Raw genomic sequence first — 8,047 nt, 5'->3', positions numbered from 1 at the left:
TTTCTGAAGAGGATTGAATTCAGAAACCATTCACACTATATAACAATAAAAATATTAAAAATGAATTATTTATGTTTTCTAAGTATATCTGCGTTAAATATGATACATATGGAGTCTATTTTTAAAATATTTTTTAGACAAAAACTTTCGTTGCATAAATAATTATATTAAAACAAAAAATGATAAATATCCTTAATAAGTTTTCATAAAAATGTAATGCTGATCATTTCTGAAAAAAAATTTAATTCACTCACAATTGCGATCTGTAGACTGTTTTGGATTGTAAATACTCGAGCCTTCCCACTGTGCAGCGGTCTTTATCACAGATCTATAATTAATGAGCAATAGCTTCTATTAGCTGGTTCTGTCTATTCCATGAAAGGAAGAAAAATTCTACCTTCTTTTTTCCAACTTTTTTTCCTATAGATGAATAAGGTACGTAGCGAGTTTAGGCGAACGCTTCGATATAAGTTGGACTAAACCAATAAAATTTCCTCCAAATCAAGTGTTAAACTAACTCGGTTTCCGGGAAATGCTATGCATCGTCTTGCAAGATACAGTGTGATGCCAATTAATTTTTTTACCACAGCACGGTTATTCTCTACCTCTTTATTTTTTGCGCTATCCAAATCAGGTAAAAGAGGAGCCGATAAGTTTTTCATCTGGAGCTAACAGCAGGCTTTAATGTGCAACTGTAATGTTACATGTTTAAATATGGACATGGTGCCATTTTTTCAGTCACTGAAGCCTTCCGTTATCCACGCACTATGATGGTTTGGTATATTTCGACCTGCTACCAAGCAGCTTACACATAAGACCTTATCTTGCGATGGCAAGTAGCTCAGCTGTTCCCTTATTTCTTTCTTTTCATCGACATAGTCTTTTGTGTACGAAGCTTCTCTAAAATGCCTTGCATCTTTCTTCATCGGAAATTTTCCACCTTGAATTTCGTAATCTTTCGGTCGATACAGTCCATCTTCTAAAATGCGTTTTATTTCGGAATCGGTCATGATTTTTTATTTCTGAGAGTCGCAGGATCATTTTAAAATTGTGGAGAGTTTCTGGTGTGAAGCTCTTCACGCTCTTGATCATTTCTCATGGGAGATTTAATATCCGTAGAAGAAAGAGCGTCGCCTTCAAGAAGTATATCTTCATGATTCTCTTTTTCCGTATACAATTGCTTGGTTTCCAAAGTATTTGCTGCTTCTAGTGCCTTACCATTCTGATCTAGTATTTCTCTAGTATTTCTACTTGCGGAGAAAAAATATCATCAACGTTGCGATGAAAAACGCTCGGAGAATCTACAAAATAAAATTAGTTTAGGAAATATTAGACTTTTATTTAAAGTAGTTGGCGTGTAACTTGAAATGTCAATAAATATAAAGCATCACTACTGAATATGAGGCACTGAGAAGTACAACAAGGTGAAGCCCACTTTTTCCAAAAAATATTCTATTGCAGTTTCGAGTACTTTAGGTTTAGGCCTTTTGATAAATGATAGAAATATGCAAATGAAAAAATTTTATTTTACCATAACACGTGTTTAAAGTTTAGTTTAAAGTTTTGTTTAGTTTTCGAGAAATGAGTATGACAACTGGGTAAAGCCCATTTTAATTTCTCTCCCTTTTCTCCCAAGAAGTGATAAGTAGGATTAAACTTGTGTTTCTTGCTTCGTGTGAGGCTTTTTATGATAGAAAATCATTGTTAAACATTTTGTAAATTTTTTCGTAATTTTAAAGCATGAAGAAATGCCCTTTAAATAACTGAGAATAAAAAATAGGTAAGGCCCATTTTGTATTTTCTCTTCCATAATCTGAAAAATAGCTTTACAAATATTTTTAAATCCTGAAAGTATAGCTTATAAGAACCACTTACTTCAATCATTTCATCGCATTTTTCTATTTTAAATCGTACAATAGAAAACGCTTTCTGTTTCTCCTGTAAAATTATTTTTGGGGCTTTACCTAGTTGTCATTCTCAGTGCCTTATATTGTCGTGCGATCTTTTTCACAGCGTAGATTAACTAATTGAAAATATTCAAATAAAATAACCATCAATTTCTAATTCTTTAACAATTTTTTAACAAATTTTAGGCTAATACGTTTTCTTATTATAAAATAAGTAGTCCGTTTACCTGAGTTTGCTTCTGCTTGACATTCTTGCGTAATTTCTTTAGTTTTTTTTAACTCGTGGATATGTCACTACTGTTTTGAATTTGGTTAAAAAAATTCTTCTTTGATTTCTAAAATTGCACTTGGTATTGCTGCAAATAAAAAATATACAGATAGAGATACTAAAAAATGACAAAAGAAATGTTTTAACATTTTTTTTCAAATTAGATCATTTTAATCTTCCTTTTTAAAACCAGTTTTAAATTTCTATTTTTGATTATTAGGTTTCCTTGTTCTGATATTTTATGAAAAGTTTCAATGCGCAGAAAGTTTTTTTAAATCTAAAATATATTTTACGTTATAAAGTTTTAAATACAATTTTTTAATTCTGCATAGGGAATACGAATTTGTAAACACATTAAGAACCCAGGAAACACAAATCCATTCAATTGCATTAAATCGGTTTAATAACTCGTTAATTCTGCAATTCACTGATACTAAATTCACAGAGTTGTCATTTAAAATGGGTTATATTTTCTTGGGAACTTTACAAAATTGAAAAAGAAATAATGACTTCTATTAATTTTAGAAAAATTGCCTTTTTGAACATTTAAAATTTATAAATATATTTGCAGCAAATTCTTGTGTGTGTTTTTAATGTCAGTTTGTTTGCAATGCAATTATTCAATAATCGTGAAAATATTATTGGGTCGAAGATACAGTAGCCTATGTATTCTATTGTTCATAGTTTCAAGTAAAAATAATGTATAATTTATAAGTTCAGTTAATAATTTGTAATAGAAATAAAAGTATAATTATCTGCCACTGTGTGTAATAAGAAACTCAAATTAAAGACAAATTATTAACTTCCGTGGTAATGAAAAAAATATCTTTTGAGGTTAAGAGAGATTAAAATAAAGCCTCTCATCATTTTCATCAGTTTTGCTGGCACTAACATCTAAAGCCAATGTATCTGTTTTCGTTTTTTTCACAAGATAAACTGTCTTAGGTCAGCCCTGGCGGACCGAAGGAACCGAATGGAGCCTCTACAAAGTACCCATAAAGACCCCCTTGGGCCCTAATTCGGTTCCATTTTTAAAAACTAAAAAAAAGCCAGATCAACTTTTAAACTGTTGAAATTCAGATTCCGAATTTCAACAATTTTAAAGTTGATTTTGCTGTTTTTTTTTTCTTTACTTTTTTGAAAATGAACCGAATGGGGACCCAATGGGATCTTTACGGGTACTTTGTAGAGGCTCCATTCGGTTCCTCTATAAATTTTGATCAATTTAATTGATTTTGGTATGACTAGGGATGTGCAGTTACGCATAACTGGAGGTTTTTCACGTAAAATACCTAAGTCAAGTACTTTACATAGGAAACATGTAAAATACCTAGTAAATTACGTGCCAAGATGACGGACCTGTAGAACTGCGCATAACCTCACTTTTTAAATTTCTGGTACGGGCATTCATAGGATTTCTTTTTTTAATAAAAATATTTTCAATTAAAAAATAATAATGTCAACTAAACTGAAACAGAGCAAACACAAAAACACTTCGGGCTTCCATCAATTCCATGCCATGGTATGAGATTAATTTTAAACGGATACAAGTAATTAATAATAAGCAAAATCATACAAAATGTAACGTAATGTTTTTTTTCAAAATGATATTAAAAATGTTGCTTAAAAGCGCCTTCTTCGACACAGGTATATAAATAATTGTGATGTATTGTTACGTTTGTTCATTTAAATATTTGTAATTAATATATTTTAATATATTTGTAAGGAATACCGACAAATTATTTCAACCTAAAAACCCTTCTCAATTTGTCATTATTTTTCACACTTATATTTATGTTTTTGTTATTATTATAACAAAATATTCATCAATTTAATATTTAATTGCTAAAAAGGTGTTCAGTTCATATGTTTTTATACTCAATCTGTCAACAAGTCAACAAGATTCAGATGTTATATTTGTGGAGGGAAACGGGAACCGCAGAACGTAAAGTCCTATATACGCGTAATTTACATCGTGTAAGAAACTAGGCATGTAAAATACCTAGTAATTTACAGTAAAAAACTGCGTAAATTACGTAGGATATTTTACTTACCCATCCCTGAGTATGACCAAATAATCAAGGTCTCTACAAACTGTTTCATTCACAGCTGATAAATGAAGGTAAGGTGGAGAAAATCGATTATTTGAGATGATGTCGCAACTGAGAATAGGGCGCCAAATTTTTAAACACCAAATTAAAGAAATTTCTTCTAGCTTCATTTAAAAATAAACCTTATTAACAATAATTTGCCTATGCAATAAGGAATCAGCAATTAAAATATAAAAAGGTATAAGAGATCAAATTACATTGCAAATAATCTACCATTAAAGCTTTAATATACAATTCGTCATAAATATTAAACACTTAAATTGTTAGGACATGAATGATTTATTTTGACCAGTTATCCAAAAATTACCTAAGGCTCTACTGAGCGGCATTAACCCTGGAGGAGTATATACTTCACAGAAAAAACTAGGGGTTCACTTATGCTGCGGCTCAAATGAAAGTTGGTGTCATTGGGAACTTGAGCTGCAATAGATACCTGTAGAGGCCCAAATGGGTTCGTTTAGAACGTACTTGAAAAGAACAGCATCAACAGTATGAAAGCACATTCACAAGCCAACCGCTTGCAAAGTTGGGTCGGTAAGTTAGCAATTTATAGAATAGGTCGATAAAGCAAACACAAACGATAATAATATTTATTTAATTTTCTTCTTACTTGTTAAGATTCACTTATTTGAGGATTTTTGATACAAAATTGGCTTAAGTCTACACCATTTTTAAATGACCATGAATTAAAATCATTGGTCAATTTATAATTGGAAATGGAATGCAATTTTATTGATTGTCAGTGAAAATTTATTACTTACCTAACCCATTTTAACCTACTCTTAAAAGTTATGAAAAGTCATAAAAATTATTCACATAATTTTATTTAAACATCTTTGATGTACAATTAATAAACTTTTGTAATTAATTATTATTAAGTGAATCTTTTAGAAGCATAGTCTTCACCAAGCACTATTAGGATCAGCTCAGCCAATTAACCGTTATTAATATTTTTAAATATAACGATGACCTTTAGTTGTTTTAAATTAAATAAAAGTAGAGAGACTTCAGAAACAATCATTCTTGCATTTGTTTTTGCATAAACCCTACGTCATTCCAAACAATATATTTGTACTTTCAAAAAGTAACATATGTAATTGCACACCTCTCCATAACAGCTAACATATTGCTCAGGATTTCTTTCGCATACTGTTCGTTATACTTAGGGTACCTTTTCACGAAGGCCTGTTTTGAATTAATCGTGAAATTAATATTTTTCATAGGATTCATTTCTAGCTGCTTTGTTAACTTATGGTAAATTTGATTGGTTGGGAACCTAGAAACGAACTTGATGTTTTAAATTAGTTCATCAGTTTATTCAAATTCGACCTTTCCTAAAAAGGTACCCTTACTTTATACAGTTGAGAATATACTTACGGTATTTTCTTGAAATAAAGAAATAAATTTATCTGTTACTTTAAGCGCGCGCATTTTAAATTATATAAATATTCAGATGTTATATTTATAATAAATAATGATTGGGAAATGCTTCAAAAGTCATTTATTAATACTAAAATAGAATTTTTGAGTGACAGATGAAAAAATATTGTGATTTTATTGCAAAAAACTTTTTTTAATTTGACTTTGGAAAAAAAATTCTCAATTTATTTTTCGTAATTTTATTGATTTTATTTTAGGTCAAATTTTTGTGAATGAAAACAATAAAATTGGAAACGCGCCAGAGACAAGAACAATCATTGTGCTAAAAAAAAGGATTTTTTTCTCTGAACTCGGAATTGATAACGTCTTTTTAATTAAAATCGCATTAAATTTTTACCTGTCAGTTCAAAATCTTATTTTAGGATTAAGAAATTACTTTTAATGCATTTTGTAATCATTATTAATTATAAATATCACAATTGAATATCGACACTATTCAAAATCAGCGCGTCAACAGTAACCAATTGCTTTGCCGGCGCGACGCAAGCGCAGTTCAGAAAGTTGCCAAGAATGTGAGCACTGACATGAACAAGCCTTTATATATACAAGTTTAGCTATAACCTGTAAATGATATTTACCAAGCCATTATATCTATTTTAATTACATTATTATTTTGTAATTTAATTATCTTTATACATTTATGTTCACCAGAGTTCGATTACACGTGTGATTTAAGTTAAATATTGTGTTATTCATTAATCATAATATCGAAGTGGGCAAACCGAAAAATAGGTTCTTTAGGAATAGGCTCAATTACATTTGAGATCCTTTCGAACCCCAAGTGTGGTATTATTTATAGCTCATTTATCGGTTTGGTTTCCTTTTCAGCAAGTAGGGTTCATTTTTGTTGCAGCTCCTTTGGATCCAAAAACGGATTCCAATAGAACTTCAGTTTTTTCTGTGTTCTACGGAGCGGTAAAGATTTCCTACAGTGGTGGGAAGGTGGATTGAGAATATTTTTAATATTATTCTATTGAATCATTATAATTGTACAAATTTTTAAAAAACATTCAATGTTTTTAAAAATGTACATTTCTTATGTATCTTGTAAATCATCAAATCTTTTGTCTTACATATATTTTAAAATGATTAGAATATTTCCTAAGTGCTTGAAATCTTTTATAATTATTCAAGACCTTCTAAATTTGTTTTCAAAATCTTCAAAAATGTACATTTAAAAAAATATATAAACTTGTACATTTGTTTTAAAGTGACTTGAATTACTCCTAAAAATCTTAAAATCTTTCAAAATTCTTCAAAAGATTTTATAGTTTGTAGTCAAAATTTTCACAAATGTGCATTTTTTCAATTTTCTAAAATACTATTCCAATTTTAAATTGTTTTTCAAATTTCTTTAAAAAATTTAAATTTATTTTAGAATGATTCGAATATTTCCCAAAGTTGTTTGAAAAATATTCGGAACTGAAAAATATTGTCTTAAAATCTTACAGATCTTTTTTGATATTTTTAGAAATCTTTTATAATGTTTTGGAATATTTTTAAAATGTTCTTTGCTATTTTATTTTCAGAATAAAAAATCATGTGGAATTATCCCAGAAATCTTAGCATTCTATTTTTATTGTTTTGAATTCTTTTTAAATTTCGAACACTTAGAAATATCTTTTAAAATAATTTAAAGTTCTTCTAACATTATTTATTACTAAGAAAATTGTATTAAATTCTTCAAGATTCCCCGAATTAATCTCATTGTCAGTACCGGTAATTTTTTGGTTTCCGGTACCGACAAAAATATTTGAAAAAATTCTAAATTATTTATGTTATAATTAAAAAATGTGTACATGAAAATATGCATATCTATAGGATAGATCTGTTCAAAACAAAATTATCTTCTTTCAACATGGCATACATTTTCGTACACCAATTTAGTGACCTACTTGCAAGAAAGTAAAAAAAAAATATATTTTTAGCAAATCACTTCATACTCAAAGTGTTTAAAAATGATGCCGTTATACATTTTATTTTACCTTGCGTTGTTTTCTTATCATTTTTTATATTATTCTTCACGACTGAAGCAAATACTACGCGTGTTATAAAAACGGTGAAAAACAATTTTGTAGGCGAAGATATTTGTCATTAATCATTTTATTTTATCTTAAATTATTTTTTCAAGATTAAAATTTTATCATTCTCATTTTATTTGTCAAGATGAAAGAAAATTCTACGCATCTTATTAAAAAATGCTCAAGCGCAAATTTTTAGAACTTTTCTATGTGAATAATTTTGTCATCAAACATTTTATTGTATCGTTTATTATTTCCATCAAAATTAAAGTTTTTCGTTTTTAATGTTATTTTTCGCAG

The sequence above is a fragment of the Belonocnema kinseyi genome, chromosome 1 (assembly GCF_010883055.1).
Source record: "Belonocnema kinseyi isolate 2016_QV_RU_SX_M_011 chromosome 1, B_treatae_v1, whole genome shotgun sequence".
NCBI classification, from domain to species: Eukaryota; Metazoa; Arthropoda; class Insecta; order Hymenoptera; family Cynipidae; genus Belonocnema; species Belonocnema kinseyi.
The sequence above is the reverse complement of the archived record's forward strand: the minus strand, read 5'-3'. Positions refer to the sequence as shown.